Source organism: Capra hircus, chromosome 4, assembly GCF_001704415.2.
Source record: "Capra hircus breed San Clemente chromosome 4, ASM170441v1, whole genome shotgun sequence".
Lineage (NCBI taxonomy): Eukaryota > Metazoa > Chordata > Mammalia > Artiodactyla > Bovidae > Capra > Capra hircus.
This window is the reverse complement of record NC_030811.1, coordinates 35,260,367-35,277,428: the sequence shown is the minus strand read 5'-3', so window position 1 is coordinate 35,277,428 and position 17,062 is coordinate 35,260,367. Positions and strand designations below refer to the sequence as shown.

The following is a 17,062-nucleotide window of genomic DNA, read 5'->3' as shown; positions in this document are numbered from 1 at the left end:
TGCGCTGCTAGGGAAGCCACCTGGGAAGCCCACTTAAGTGGTAGGTTATCCTATAGGCTTCTGAGAAAATGGTTAATGACTCTGTGTTTCTGAAGTTCTTGTGATATCTATGCCATTGACAAACTGTAATGTCTTCTGTTGATATTGATGCCAAAGTTAATGTTATTTCAATGGAAACTTGACTCTCAAGTCAGTGAAGCATCGTAGCTATGAAGCTTTGGGATCAGAACCTTGGGAATTCAAGCCCTAGCACAGCCACCATTGGGTTTGTAACTCTGTGCATGTTAATAATGTCTCTAAAGTTGTCATTTCCAAATTGTAGATGGTATTAACCTCTGACGAAACTGAATGAAGCCCACATGAGATAAAACATATGAAGAGTCTGGTTCAACATAAGACCTATAGGAAAAGAGTGAATATGTTTATCCAGTGGTTTGTCAGATACAATTCAGAGCAACCAATTAAGATGATGCTATCAGCATTGCCTTGCAAATCAATCACAAGTAATTAAAGTGGTGGGATATTTTGGTCATAATCTCTTCTGTTAATGGTGGTGAGCCTAACCCTGAAAGCTAAGAACAGATGCCATAGGAAGAAAGATGCATTTGATCTGGAGGGTTTTTTTTTTCGTTTGTTTGTTTGTTTGTTTGTAATGTCTCCAGAAATAGATTCCCTCTTTAATAAACAATCCATCCCTACAGATGGATTTGACCTCATCTTTCATTTCATAAGCAGAGACCAAAAATCAGCCCCATATAGGAAATCTGAACCCAGCTGCTAAAGAAAATAATTGGCGGTATCACAGTAAATGGAATTAAAAATAAATTGTCAGCTTACTTAACAATATTTGTGAAGTCAGGTTTATTCTACCACTTAATCTAAAGGCAAATAAGTGAAGGACATTTTTTTTTCCTCCACAGCTTTAAGACAGAGCTATTTTGTCCTTTAGTTTGGCATGCATCTTGCTAGTTTACTTCCACAGTTAATATCTGCTGCTATCACAGATTTGTCTTGAAAAAAAGAAAACATTGCAAGACAAAGTTTACTCAAAGTGGGGAAATTTGATTCAATCTTTCTAGTAAAACTTCAGAATTGTTTCTCTCTCCCTATTGTTTTTCAAAGGTATATATAATTAGTTTTCTTTGTATTGCAAATTTGTATATTGTTTCCTCTTCTTTATGCTCTTCTCTGCTATGTTTATATTTATGTAACAGGTGCAAACTGAGCATATAATAGAGTGAAAAACACAGTAATAAACAATAATATCTTGGCTCAGCCCCTCCATCTAGGTTGCTAGAAATTCATCTTGCCCTATTCACTCTCATTATAAAGAACATTTTGCAACTTTGCAAAGGGATATTGGAATGAAAATACACACATACACACACAGAGACAGCATTCTCAAGGCCACAGATTTGTAATTCTTGCAGGAGGCAATGTTTCTCAGCATCTATTCAATAAACAGCTATCTGTGGGGTAGTTAATATCCAAAGCAATATGGCATACAGTGATGAAAGAGTTGAAGCAAACGCTTGAATTCTACCCTCATGTTGACCCCAGTGCCGACATCACCTGTTTAATTTGCACCTACCACTGCTGTATGTTCTAGCCGCTTTTATACTGAAGACACTTTCTATTTTCTATCACAGTATTGTCTCTGTAACTTAACTCTCCTAAGAGTCTCTCTTTGTTATTTTGGAGAAGGAAATGGCAACCCACTCCAGTATTCTTGCCTGGAGAATCCCGTGGACAGAGGAGCTTGGTGGGCTACAGTCCACAGGTCGCAAAGAGTCGGACACAACTGAGCAACTTCACTTTCACTTTGTTATCTAGCACAGCAAAATCTCACTGTGAGTGTGCTTGCAGAGCCCCATCCCGTGATTCTATACTGCGCCATTCACCCAAGTCACATCATCGTTTTTAGAGATATACTGGAAGCACATTAAGCCTGACCCTATGCCTTGCTGCATCATGTTTCCCCCTCGCTTGTGAGGAGCAGGCAAATCAGCCTTCTCAGTCACTTCATCTGCTACACCATTCTTTTTTATTCCTTTTTAAATTCCCTACTAAATTTCAGTAAATTTCTTTTACATTCTTCTGTCTCTCCCTTATAGTCTTCCTCCCTTCCTGTTTCATTTTCATTTTTTATGACTTGCCAATTTTATTTTGGAAGTAAGAGAATGACCTGCAAATAGTACTGACTTCTCTTGTTCAGTCACTCAGTCCTGTCCGACTCTTTGCAACTCCTTGGACTGCAGCATGCCAGGCTTCCCTGTCCTTCACTATCTCCCAGAGGTTGCTCAAACTCATGTCCATTGAGTCAGTGATGCCATCCGACCATCTCATTCTCTGTCACCCCCTTCTCCTTCTGCCCTCAGTCAGAGTCTTTTCCAGTGAGTTAGCTCTTCGCGTCAGGTGGCCAAAGTATTGGAGCTTCAGCTTCAGCATCAGGCTTTCCAATGAATATTCAGGGTTGATTTCCTTTAGAATGGACTGGTTTGATCTCCTTGCTGTCCAAAGGACTCTCAAGAGTTTTCTCCAGCACCACAGTTTGGAAGCATCAATTCATGGGCCTTCTTTATGGTTCATGTCTCACATCCGTTCATGATTACTGGAAAAACTGACTTATCTATTTATATGTAAATTATCTTAGGTGAATCAATAATGGATTGTATTCTTAAAATTAATAAGAAAGTATCTCCTAGGTCTAAAATGAAAAGAACACATAATTAGGTTTGTATTCAATCATAATGCTTCAATGAATGAAAGGAAGAAAAAAATAACAATTAAACTCTATTTCTTATAATATTTACTTAAACTGAAATATATTCTCTATATGTCAACCTACCCAAAATATAAAAGCCTATCCAAATTTCATTTTTGTAACACTTGTGTGTCTTAAAGACAAAGGTATTCATTTAGTAAAAATCAAATGGAAGAAAGAATTTAGAAATTCTTCATGTTCTATGAAACTTCTATAGCATTGAAAAGTGATTTACATGTTAGCATTTTCAAGATGCTGATGATCGATTTAATTTTGGGCTTGACTCTTAAAACTGAAATTACCAAGCTAAATTTAAACGTTGTAATCATTCTTCCTGCAGCCATAGAATACACTACTCTCTTTGGAAAATATTGTCAGGGGCAATGTACTGTTTGTTTACAGGTCTCCCTTGCGTTTATAATATTACTTCTTTTAAGTGGGAAAAAGCTCCATGGGGGATACCTTCATTGCCAAGTGTACGTGATGAATACAGAAAACTCCCGGTTCGGCATTGCAAGCTCGTCACGTTCTCTCGTTTGCTTTGCTGGAGAAAGCGGCCTCTGAGCAGATCCCCCAGTGTCTCCCAGTGCCTTTGTCATGGTTTGCTCCCTGTTTATTTTACCTAAGTCGGTGTCATTGGGTGGTTTTGATTATAAACCAGCATCTGCTGCTATTTCACACATATTTAAATTACAGAAGGACCCCAAGTTCCTAGGGTATAGCACATAATTCTTTCTCTCAGCCCTTTTCCCACACACTCTGCCACAGTTCAGGAATGTCCTGTTGTAAGCAGAGTCTTGTCACTCTACCCCTCTGGGCTGCACTGCACGCTCAAACATCATTCAGCGGACCAGATGTCTTCATGAATTTTAGTCTGCACCTTGGACTGACCACGTTTTGTCTCCAGGTGAGAAAACTCTTCAGACCATTAACATCCACAAATGGGAAGGACTGAGCTGGGCAAATCAACATTTCACCCACTATTCTAGCAATGCCATGTTCTACCCTAGCAACGCCAAGGCTCCAGTATTAAGGATAGTAAATTGTGAATGAATTATTAAAAGCTGGCAATGAATGTGTATATTTTACATGTGAAACAAGTATAAGAGTCTAAGAATAGGAAAATGTGTGAGAAAATCTTTATCCATTTTTGTAAGAACCTTTGTATGAAAGAATTCTTTGAATCTGTTAAAAAGATAATACTGATTAATTTTAAAAATTCAGATTCTTTTTTTTTTGTTTGCTGCTAGAGTAAGTTTTACTTCATTGGTATTGTGGCTCTTTTCTCACATAGTTATAGAGAAATATATACATGTATATATTTTATCATATTTATAGAGATACCAGATATCTAATAATTGAAAAAGACGCCAACATCTCTCTCTCCCTCTTTTTAGTCTTTGACATATCTGAAAATCTTTCAGAATTGTACATTTTTGTAACATGTATCCTTCTGTATGATCATACAATCACCTCTGTTTCCATTTTGTATAACAATGATCTTAATTATAAGGTAAATCTGGCAAGCTCTAGGTACTTCAGTTGGTTTACATCTTATTTGAAAATGTTGGGAATGGAAACAGTAAAAATATAAAGCAACATCTATGAAATTTTCAGAGCTATATTTTTCAATTTGAATAATATACATACTGGAACATAGGGCATTTAAACAAAACGCATTTATCATATTCTAATGTGGATATCAACACATTCTTTAAACATCTCTACAATTAAAAATCTATAAAACCAAGTCAACAGGTAACTGCCTTAGTTGATGGTGTGAGGACTACTAACAGTGTACTGCTTAATAGCTAACAGGGGCAGCATTCTGTGGAGCAATCGATTCCAATATACTGTAATAAATGCTATGATAAAAGGGGTTACAGATGCTACTGAAGCAGAATTGAACAATGATGAAGTGTCGAAACAAGAGCATTAAATGGCAGGAACAGAAAGTGAATATCACGAGAAAAGAAAGAATTTCATTCAAAGAGGATAACATATGTGATGACTAGGAGTCTGGAGAGAAAGATATTTAAGAAACTGAAGATATGCTTAACTTTATCATGAAGTTTGATGTAGCTGTGGTAAATGACAAAAGAGGAAAAGGTTAAGAGGGTCCAATTAGGAAGAATCAAACCATGCGAAAGCGTTTGGGACTTTATATTGAGGGCAGTGGAGAACTGCTAAAGAACTGTAAGTGAGTTAACTCTGGCTGGAGGAGGAATAAACTGGAAGGAGACTGGTGTAGTGCATAACATTCAGGCACATTTGAAATAATTTGATTGAGAGATGTTTTCTGAACTAAATTAGAGCACTGGTGATGGATTTTCAATCAAAAGAAAAAAATTGAAATTAATTTATAACTTACTTGATTTCTTACCTTTAAGTATAGACTATCAAAAGAGCACAGACACTCCTAAAACATTTCTTAAAAGTCCTCTGTTTGCTTCTAAATTTGTAACCTCTATTCCTTCTGATTCTCCAACACAACCAAACTCAAAGTGAGGTTCATTGACCTCTAGGGCTCCCCCAGGACATTTCTTGGAATTCACAAGATCAAATCTAATTTCATATTATTAAGATGTTATTTTTTCCCTACTGTGTTGGTCTTTTTACTAATGGTGCAAAAGCAATGTTCGGTAAAACCTTTGATAGTTTTGCCATAGTCACTTGTAGTCATTATATTCCTCACTTGCAAAAGAAGCCTTTAAAAGCCAGTAAATTACTAATTTTAATAATTAGTAATTTAATTAGTAATTTCAACCCTTGGGTACTCATCTTTTTAATAATCTTGTGACCAAATGGGAGGAGTGCAAAAAGAACTTGCACTCCATATAAACTGTCTCAGGGAGGGGAGGTAGAAGGGGAAAAAAAAAAAACAAACAAACTTGTGTGGTTGTCTTCAGTTGTGAGCTGAACTAGACAACTTTTTCTTAGAGCTTCATCTTTACCTGAAAGAGCAAGATAGACAAACTTGTGATTGTTCAGATTTGGTTGTCTGGCTGACATATCAAAATATGAATAAAATGAACCCTTCATGTGAAGAAAAACTACTGACAATATTTGTTATCAATAATAAAATTCACATTTTCTGGTGAAAATCAGAAAGTTGAAAAACTCATGTCTGTCACTGTAAGATTGACATCTAACAAAGACATTCTTGATGGGACTGGAATATTTTTTAAGTATGACTTTTTTATTTAGTATAATGAAATATGTCAACATTTGGAAAATCTGTCTCAATGAATTAATGTTTTCCAAATGACCTAGATATGATTTTACAAACTTATATGTAGATAACAGATCCATTCAAAGTGAAAGCTGAATCAATGGATTTTAATGTTACAGAGTCCATCTCACTGATGGGTGTGTTCATTTGCTGGGGCTGCCATAACATAATATCACAAACAGGATGGCTTAAGCCACAAGAATTTGTTTTCTCAAAGTTCCGACCATTGTTTATCCAACCAAGATCAAGGTGCCAGCAGATTTGATTTCTCCTGATCCTTCTTTCCTTGACTGGCAGATGGCCATCCTCTTGCTACGTCCTCACAGGGACTTTTTCATCCCTGTTATCTCTCTCCTTTTTACAAGGTTACCATTCACTTTATAGTAGAGCTTCACACTTAAAACCCCATTTAATCTTAGTTGCTTCTTTGAAAGGTCTATGTCCAAAAACAGTCACAATGGGGTTAGTGCTTCAAACATAAATTTGGAGGGACATGATTCAGTTTATAACAGTCTGTTTTCAGATTCCATATTGAAATCAACTTTTAAGCATCTACCACTTCCCAAGTTTTGGTCTAGTACTGAAGCATATCCATAATTATCTGATAAAGCTGTTGAACTACTATTCCCTTTCTCAAATATATATTTTTGTGAAGCCAGATTTTCTTCACATACTTCAAACAAAACAGAGTATGAGATTGAATGCGTATATCCAGCTGCCTATATTAAGCCACACATTTGCAAAATGTACAACAATGCCTCTCTCCCACTGATTGTTTACTTTCAAAGATATTTATCATAAAAACATGCTTTATAAATATCCAATGGAATTTTTCTTTTATTTTTAATGAATCAATACTTTTAATCTTAATATATAGCATGATTAATATCTGTAACCACAATGCACATAAACAAAAGCTGTTTTGGGTTCTCATTACTTTCTAAGTGTCTGAAGGGTTATTTGGACCAAAAGGTTTAACATCTACAGCTTTAGAATATCAGCATAGATGTTAGCTATGAGTCTTTATAACTTGTGGTTACCCTGAAGATGATTCATCAAAGTCAAAGAACAAGTAAGAAGAAATCGGCAACTGAGAAATACTTGTATTTAAAGGTCAGGTAGAGAAGAATGAGCTGGTAAAGAATGAAAGGAAGACCTACATTTTGTGAGGTGTTATACTGAGATCTAGGTACGCTGAAATAAGCAAAACAAACATGGTCCATGCTTCTACTGAGCTTACAGTTCGATGGAAAAAGGGGGGAAATTTTGGGGGGGGAGAAGGACCAGGAAAACTAGTTTTAAGGAGGAAGAGGTGAATATCGATTACTGCAGAGAATACATTTAGCTAAGGACAAAAAAGTACTCCCCATGGAGTTAAGGGGGTTGGTCATGGTGAGCTTGTTGAAAGCAGAGTTAGTGGGTATGGAATGGTTACAAGACCCTGAGGATTCTGCCTTTTTAGCATTCAGAAAATGGGTCATCATCCAGTCCTCTCTCAGATGAGAAAGGAGAACTGTCCAGTCTTTGAGGGAAGGAAAGTTTCTGGGTTAATCAGCCTCATCATCAGTGTTTGGTGCCTATCACCCTATGTTTCTCTCACTTTAATCACCGCTCCCTCTCTGTCTCTTTCATAAACACACACACACACAAACACACACAGTCCTCCATTCACGACTGTTCCTGAGACCTTAGATTAGGATGCAGTGGTAGGAAGGGTATTACTTCATTCAACAACATAAATCCCTGTTGATCAGTTCTAATTCCTAAAGCCCATGGCCTCAGGATGAATCTACATTTAATGCCACTAAATGTATGCTCATTCATCCTAGATGAATCCTAGAAGACATCTCCTGAATCAATCAAAACATTAATATTTTCACTATGACAGATCTTCAAATATTTAAAGACAGTCATTTCTTATCCTTTTAGTATTTTGTTCTCTAATGTAAATATCACCAATTCTTTCAAGCAGTTCTCAGATGACAAGATTTGTATTACTCCATTCATCCTGATAGCTTCCCTCAAGACATATCTCTGTATGTTAATGCCTCTATAAAGATTGCCCAGATTGCATACTGTATTTCTTCAGGTGTGTTTACAATTATATATGTCCATTGGAACTATTACACCTCTTGACATAGAAACTACAGTGTTTTTAATAACTTAAAGAAACATCATAAATGTACATTTACTTGTCTAGCATGGCAAGGATAAAGCCATGCTAGACAAGGATAATGTTTTGTAGAGACATTTAAAATGGAATATCATTCATACCACATATATATATATATATATATATATATGTGCGCATGTGTGTGAATATAATATACAGAAGGAGATCAGCCCTGGGATTTCTTTGGAAGGAATGATGCTAAAGCTGAAACTCCAGTACTTTGGCCACCTCATGCGAAGTGTTGACTCATTGGAAAAGACTCTGATGCTGGGAGGGATTGGGGACAGGAGGAGAAGGGGACGACAGAGGATGAGATGGCTGGATGGCATCACTGACTCAATGGACGTGAGTCTGAGTGAACTCCGGGAGTTGGTGATGGACAGGGAGGCCTGGCATGCTGCGATCCATGGGGTTGCAAAGAGTCGGACACGACTGAGCGACTGAACTGAACTGAACTGAACTGATACTCGTATACGTGCACACTTACCATTTTTAGAGAACAATTTGAAAATAGCTTTTAAGAGAAATGAAAATAGTCGTAATGTTTTGCCAAGTAACACCATTCCCGATAATTGATTTTATAGGGATAATTTTAAAAAGGATAACCCCTCTGCCATTGCCTGAGCTGAACATCTTTGTCTCTGTCCTGGAGAATTGTTCGTTTCATCTGCGGGGGTCTCTTCCTTGTTAGTCTGTCTACCGCTTTATTCCCAGACATGTTATTTTAAGTCCCAATTTAGTCATTTCACCTTTCTACTTCCAAACCCTCCAGTGGTTCCCCATCAATTGCAAAGACAAATTTCCTAACCCGATATCCACGGCCTTTCACAGTCTGGATCCTGCCTGTTTCCATACCCATCGCTTACTATTGCCCAACTCCCCCTCCAAGCTTCAGTCATACGGTGGGTGGGAGGGTCTTATACCTCCAGCTCTGACTTTTTAGAGGATGAAGGAAGGGGACTTGAGGAGGGTGAGAAGAGGATCATAATCAGTATTATCTGGAAGTTTTTCAAACTGTAAGGTCCCTCTCCCATTTCTCAGAAATACTCATATCCCCCAACCAGAGGTGGCAACCCCTTGTCGAGCATCGTGGCAGTGTTAAGCCATTGTGAACAGAGAGTGTCATGTCCTTTGGTTGAATTAAAATAGATAAGAGATGGAGCAGCACTGCTTTCCCTTTCTGTGTGCCCTGTAAAATCCAAATCTCTTCAGAATTCTGTTCAAATATTACCTTTTCTCTGAAACTCTATCTTCTGTCACCAGGGGTTACATACACATTGTATTCATTTGAGCTATTTCAGATAGCTATTATTTGGTCATTTTTAGCCCTCAGGACACTCAGTGTAATATGGTTCAATCTACTAGCAGATCTCTGAGCACATATCTCACTGCTTTTAATCCCTTGTTTATAAATAAGTCTATCTCCCACTTTGTTACCTCTGGAACATAGAAAACACATTGTATTCCTGATAGCTAGCACTATTACTTGGCATGTAGTAAATGCTTGATAAATGAGTATTGGATGAAATGATTATTAATTTTAAAATATATATATATAGACTAATACTCAATGGTAGAAGTAATATGACATTTTATAATCATCAAAATTAGTTCAGTATTGAGACCATGAGCAAACATGCGGTAATACTTGTAGTATAACAACAGGATTAAAACATAAGATGGTTTATGCAACAGACAAAGTTTGAAAAAAGCATGAAATGTTAAGATAAGTGATGAGATTATGATAATTTTATAACTGAGAAATTATGTTCTTTTAACAATATTTTTAAAAGAAATGCATTTTTAAGTTTTGGTTAAATACAGGTGGGGTTTCTCTGGTGGCTCAGATGGTAAAGAATCTGCCTGCAATGTGGGAGATCTGGGTTTGATCCCTGGGTTGGGAGGATCTCCTGGAGAAGGGAATGGCAGCCCACTCTAGTATTCTTGCCTGGAGAATCCCATGGACAGAGGAGCCTGTCAGGCTACAGATGATGGGGTCTCAAAGAATTGGACATGACTGAGTGACTAACACTTTCATTTTTAAATACAGGGTAGGCATGTGTCATACCATTTGCTTACTGTTGAGGGCCTAGAACGTTACGTCTTTACATCTCCTTACATTTTCGTCATGCAGGTGTGTTATAGATGATCAACAACTGTTTGTTAAACAAATGGAAAATTTAAGTGCCCAAAAGTTTAGGTAAGGGAAAAATAGCTAGAAAGTATTTGTTAAGGGGTTCCAGTGAATCAAAGCTAGACTTGCTTCAGTTGCATTTAGAAGAAGCACTGGTGAAACAATTAAAAATGGGTCCAGTGCTGTTGGAGGTCCAACTCCCTCAGATCCCCGACCTGTGTCCTAAAGGTGGTGATGAGGTCAAGCTTCCTGGGAGCGTTTCACTAAACCACAGGAGGGATCTACCAGAGAAAAGATAGCAAGTTCTTATTAGTTTTACTTTTTTCCTTTTCTCCTTTTGTGCAGTGGGTAAAAAACTATCAAAGGGAAAAAAAAGCAGGTGTGCCCATGCCTGGAATTTTCATCTCTTTCGGTGCTGTCAGTGTAAGTTTTCACTGAAGCCCAGGGAGGCTGACAAATCACACTCCTGAGCCGCGGTTGTGAGCCCTTTCTCTCATAAGCAGGACCTTGTAGCACTTGGGTCTGAGCACAGGCTATGGTTCTAGGAAACACCATTTCTTCTTATTTTTCTTTCCTTTCTTGCATTTTACTTATTTTTCTATCCCAATTTTCTCTTCTGTGAACCATGCAAAAATTCATATGCAGGGAACTGAAGGAGAAACTATACTAAAAGGAGAAATGGTTAAGCCAAGAGCTCCTATTCTGGTTTGGAGTTTGTTTGCCTTTGGACGGTGGCCTCTTGTGGGGACACAAACTAGAGAGATTGTTAAAGCTCATGGGTCCCAATGTGATGCTTTGACCTAATTAGTTTATTTTCACTGCTGTGTAAAAAGATCTTAGAGAAAAAAATAGACCTTTCCAGGTGTGAGCTATTACCCTGAAATAGCATTTCCCACCTGCGTTCATCTGCAATCATTGTCCATTAGTAGATGTCAGAGGACACATTGTCTTCTACTTAAGACTCACAGGAGTGGCAGAATTTAAGAAAAAAGAAATGAGATGTATTTGCATCATAGGAAACTATTGACATCAAAGCTGTAGGAAGAAAACATGAATAATGTAGTAAATATTAAAATTCATACATATAGACAATAAATTTTAGACTGTCTACCTTCCCATTCCTTATAGTTTGCATTATGTTTTCAAAAGCTTGTACCCAGAGGGATGCTGTGGGGAGGGAGGTGGGAGGGGGGTTCATGTTTGGGAACGCATGTAAAAATTAAAGATTTTAAAATTTAAAAAATAAAAAAATAAATAAAAATTTTTTTTAAAAAAAGCTTGTATTTCTTAAACTTTGAAAGTAACTGGATGTACAGGAAGGACATCATCTCATTTTTACAGAAAATAGTATAAAGCACAAGGTAATGATAGTTGTCATAAATGGAGAACCTTGGTAAAAAGTGAATTGTGCAGTCATACAATTTAGAACCAATCTAACCTTAGACTGAACATTAGTAATGATAATAATATTAATAACAACAGAATTCAGGAGAAATCTAAAAAATTAAATTGAACTATAGTTCCTTCTGGAATATATAACACTTGTGTATACATTATGGCTGGCCTCAATGGAATCCATCATTTCTACCCTTTCCCATTTTTCCTTTTCTCACTGAAGTATGTTGGTTCCATATTTGGGCAATGGAAGTGTTTTCTCAGCTTTCTTTAGGAGACTTTGCTGCCCCATGAAGGTGCTGTGTGCTATATTAAGGAAAATTAAGATCTGGAATTTAGATCCTCAGCCATGTGATACTTGGTCTAACCAGATGGAAATGTTAGGAAATTGGACTAAGAATATGAGGGCTGAAATGTTGATCATAATAATTTAAAATATGACTACAGACTTGAGAAGTACAGAGCTTAAAAGGAAAAGAGACACACAAACAATAAAAGAAGGGAAGACCATCAGATTTTATTATACTTCTGAGATGGATAAACTATTGTTGTTATATATAAAAAGATTACATTATTTCCAGTCAAAATTGGCTGTCATCACTGTTGACAAGCTTAAGGGGAGTACAAAAAAACAAATAGAGAGGAAACCCAGGGTAGAGTAGACAAATATTCTCATGGTAGATATTAATATGTACAGTGATTCAGGAATGAAGGGTAGTCTATAAATAAAATAATGATGATATGTAGTTTAGTTAGGAAATATAGAGTAGGAGATAAACAAAATAATTAGGTGGATTATGTTAATACAGTAATTAGAATGCAATTTTTGATTAATAAGAGTTGTCCTATGAGTCATTTATAGGCTTGTAACAGAAAGAAATCTCAGTGTATAAGCTCAGGTGTTGAAATATGCAAGAAACAGTTTTCTATATTTTTCTCTAGCTGAACTTAATTTGTATTCTGGGCCTCAGTTCCATCAAGTGGCAGAAACTCAATCTCAATCAGCTTTCACTGACTCTCCTCCAGGACTGTGTCTACAAATTGCCAGGTGGGGGGCCATCTGGCCCTCCGTGTCATCAACTATCCCTGCTGGCACCTGCTGAGACGTCCTTCTTTCAGTCTGGTCTGTGGTCACTGGTCCTTGCAGGTTGCCACTGCAGCCTCCTTGTCCTCATTCCAAGGACACATTCAGTCTGCTGGCTCTCTGTGCATTTTTCACTGGAGAAATTTTGCTTCTCCTGTCCTGCCCTACACTAAGGACAACTCTGTGAGCTGCTCTTAGCCTATGCCTACTCAAGTCTTGCTTTTAGAGAGTCCTGATTCATTTGAAGTTTTTGTGATTATTCTCTCAACACTGGATTTATTCCATGGACATTGATAAAGCAAACATCCTTTCTCAGTGATGTCTCAGTGATATCTAGACTCTTCTTTTTTGCCTCTCACTTTCTTTTTCTTCCTAGCCTATGGAATTTTGCCATGGAGAGGGAGCTAACATAGGAAGAACAGCTTTTATCTACACATTCTGCACTCTTCCAAATTGTTTGGGTTTTGAAACTCAAAATCCTATGGCTATGTTTTATCTAATTTTATTTCTGGCATGTTGGTCACTAATTGATACAATGAGAATGAAATATTCTAACTACCTGAGTTAGGGGAAGGAGCATAAGATTAAAAAAAACAAGTACCAAAAAATCACGTTGGTAATATGATAATATTCTAACTTTCTAGAGCTAATTTTCAAGTAATCAGATAAACCTGTATTATGCAGTTACATATATGCCACTGAACAGTATAGTAATTTGTTTTACCTGTTTCTTATCAGATACTGAACAATACAGAGAATATGTTTCTAGATTTGAAACTATTGGTTTTTTGTACTAACCACTGGAAACAAACTGAAGCCATCACATTAGACTGCAGGTCTGTGTTGTCAGCTTCTGAATGGCTAACAAATGTGATCCAACTTTATCCAGTAATAAAGTTTGGAGTGCCTTTAGGGATACATGCCTCTTAGATAATATTTCCTTAAAAAAATCACTTCTCTGACTTGATGAATTAGAATTTGAAGAGTAGGGATTATGGATTGTGCTTCATAGTAAAAGTCTGGAAGATTTGACTTTTAATGATCATAAAAGGTAAGATATTTATTTTGGAAGTCAAGTGAGCAGCTTGGCAACTTATTTTGAAGCTGAAGGGACTTGAGGACCAGTCCACCTCCTATCAAAAGCATCCACAGGCAGCCTCATTTTCTCCAGGAACAATTTAGGATTTGTGGCAGCAGAGGTCCAGTGGTTAATTTAGTACCCACAATCTTACAGATATAAGTAAAAAATTCAATCTAGATGTCATCATGAGTTGGTCATAGTGGTGGAACAATTTCCTTATGCTCTCCTAGAACATCTTATGCTCATTGTTAGTACTCTTAGTGTATCCACTTGATAAAAATGTGTTCAATTTCAGTCAGTTCAGTTGTTCAGTCATGTATGAATATTTGCGATCCCATGGACTGCTGCACGCCAGGCTTCCCTGTCCATCACCAACTCCAGAAGCTTGCTCAGCCTCCTGTCCATCGAGTCAGTGATGCCATCCAACCATCTCATCCTCCGTCTTCCTCTTCTTCTGTCTTCAATCTTTCCTTCTGTCTTCAATCTTCAAACCCTAGCATTAGGGTCTTTTCCAATGAGTCAGTTCTTCGCATCAGGTGGCCAAAGTATTGGAGCTTCAGCTTCAGCATCGGTGCTTCCAATGATATTCAGGACTGGTTTCTTTTAGGACTGACTGGTTTAATCTTTGTCTAAGGGACTCTCAAGTCTTCTCCAGCACCACAGTTCAAAAACATTAATTCTTTGGCACTCAACTTTCCTTAAGGTCCAACTCTCACATCCACACATGACTACTCGAAAAACCATACCTTTGACTATATGGACCTTTGCCAGTAAAGTAATGTCTCTGCTTTTTAATATGTTGTCTGGGTTTGTCATAGCTTTTCTTCCAAAGAGCAAGTGTCTTTTAATTTTATGGCTGCTGTCACCATCTGCAGTTATTTTGGAGCCCCCCAAAATAAAGTCTGTCACTATTTCCATTGTTTCCCCATCTATTTGCCATGAAGTGATGGGACCAGATGCCATGATCATTGTTTTTTGAATGTTGAGCTTTAAGCTAGTTTTTTCACTCTCCTCTTTCACTTTCATCAAGAGGCTGTTTAGTTCTTCGTCGGTTTCTTCCATAAGAGTAGTGTCATCTGAATATCTGAGGTTATTGATTTTCTCCCAGCAATCTTGATTCCAGCCTGTGCATCATCCAGCCTGGCATTTTACATACTGTTGAGTTCAATTCAGTTCAGTCACTCAGTCATGTCTTTGTGACCCCATGGACTGCAGCACACCAGGCTTTCCTGTCCATCACCAACTCCTGAAGCTTGCTCTAACGCATGTCTATCAAGTCAGTGATGCCATCCAACCATCTCATCCTCTCTTGTCCCCTTCTCTTCCTGCCTTTAATCTTTCCCAGCATCAAAGTCTTTTCCAATGAGTCAGTTCTTTGCATCAGGTGGCCAAAGTTTCAGCTTCTGCATCAGTCCTTCTAACGATATACTCTGCATATAAGTTAAATAAGCAGGGTGACAATATAGTCTTTTTTTTTTAAGTTTTCATCTTTAATGAAATGACTTTGGAAATGACATACATTTCCATCACACCAGCACTACAGTTTTCAGAGTCACTGTAAGATACACAGAATTATATCCGTAATTAATATGAATGCCAACATTTCAAGCAGTAATTTCTGTTACATGGCAAACAAAATCAAGAAAGCAACCATCAAACAAAAGAGACCCATAGCTTCCAACAAGGCAAATCCCAGGATAGCATATGAGAACAGCTGCTGCTTCAGTGAAGGGTTTCTGGCATAACCAATGATGAGACTGCCAAAGACTGTTCCAATACCAGCACCAGAAACAGCCACTCCTACTGTGGCAGCACCTGCGCTGATAAATTTGGCTGCAGTATCAATATCTCTGTGGACCATAGTGGTCTGAAATTCCCTTTGGATTAACTGAGACACACCATTCTGGGTGCCATTAAATACCGTAGAGCCCTCTCCAGTCCTAGTCTCTGGTCGAGATAACACTGATGCAGAAATTGGTCTGTATGCAACTCTGGATCCAGCTCTGATCAGACAGAGGTGGGGTGCAGCCAAGCTTGGCACAGGCGAACATCTTGCACTCTTCGTGGCAGCGCAGCTGGAGGACTTGGGTGACAGGAGACGTGGGCTCCTCTCCTGCTTCCTTTCTTCCAGGGAGGTGGCGGCGGCCGCGGCAGCAGAGGTCGAAGGAATGGGGCTAGGGTGACAATATAGTCTTGGCGTACTTCTTTCCCAATTTGGAGCTAGTTCATTGTTCCATGTCCGGTTCTAACTGTTGCTTTTTGACCTGCATACAGATTTCTCAGGAGGCAGGTAAGGTGGTCTGGTCTTCCCACCTCTTGAAGAATTTTCCACAGTTTGTTGTGATCCACACTGTCAAAGGCTTTTGCATAGTCAATGAAGAAGTAGATGTTTTTATGGAATTCTCTTGCTTTTTCTATGATCCAGCAGATGTTGGCAGCTTGATATCTGGTTTCTGTGCCTTTTCTAAATCCACCTTGAACATCTGGAATTTCATAGTTCATGTACTGTTGAAGCCTAGCTTGGAGAATTTGAGCATTACTTTGCTAGAGTGTGAGATGAGTGCATCTGTGTGACAGTTTGAACATTCTTTGGCATTGCTTTTCTTTGGGATTGGAGTGAAAACTGACCTTTTTCAGTCCTGTGGCCACTTCTGAGTTTTCCAAATTTGCTGGCATATTAAGTACAGCACTTTAACAGGATCATCTTTTAGAATTTGGGATAACTCTGCTGAAATTCCATTACCTCCAATAGCTTTGTTCTTAGTGATGCTTCCTAAGGTCCATTTGACTTCGCACTCCAGGAAGTCTGGCTCTAGATGAGTGATTATGCCATCCTGGTTATCTGGGTCATGAAGATCTTTTTTGTATAGTTTTTCTGTGTATTCCTGCCACCTCTTTTTAGTATTTTCTGCTTCTGTTAGGTCCATACCATTTCTGTCCTTTATTGTGCCCATCTTTGCAAGAAATGTTTCCTTGATATCTCTAATTTTCTTGAAGAAATCTCTAATCTTTCCCATTCTATTGTTTTCCTCTATTTCTTTGTACTGATCACTTAGGAAGGCTTTCTTAACTCTCTTTGCTATTCTTTGGAACTCTGCATTCAGATGGGTATATCTTTCCTTTTCTCTTTTGCCTTTTGCTTCTCTTCTTTTCTCAGCTGTTTGTAAGGCCTCCTCAGACAACTGTTTTACCTTTTTGC

At 37.9% G+C, this 17,062-nt stretch overlaps 1 protein-coding gene and 1 pseudogene across 1 annotated transcript in view; one reads left to right on the top strand and one right to left on the bottom strand.

Annotated features, from left to right (window-relative positions):
• The window catches only part of KCND2 (potassium voltage-gated channel subfamily D member 2), a 556,385-nt gene that overhangs the window by 188,861 nt on the left and 350,462 nt on the right, over positions 1–17,062 (top strand). The gene's annotated exons all lie outside the window — the stretch shown is intronic.
• On the bottom strand, positions 15,409–15,923 carry LOC102182850 (annotated as a pseudogene).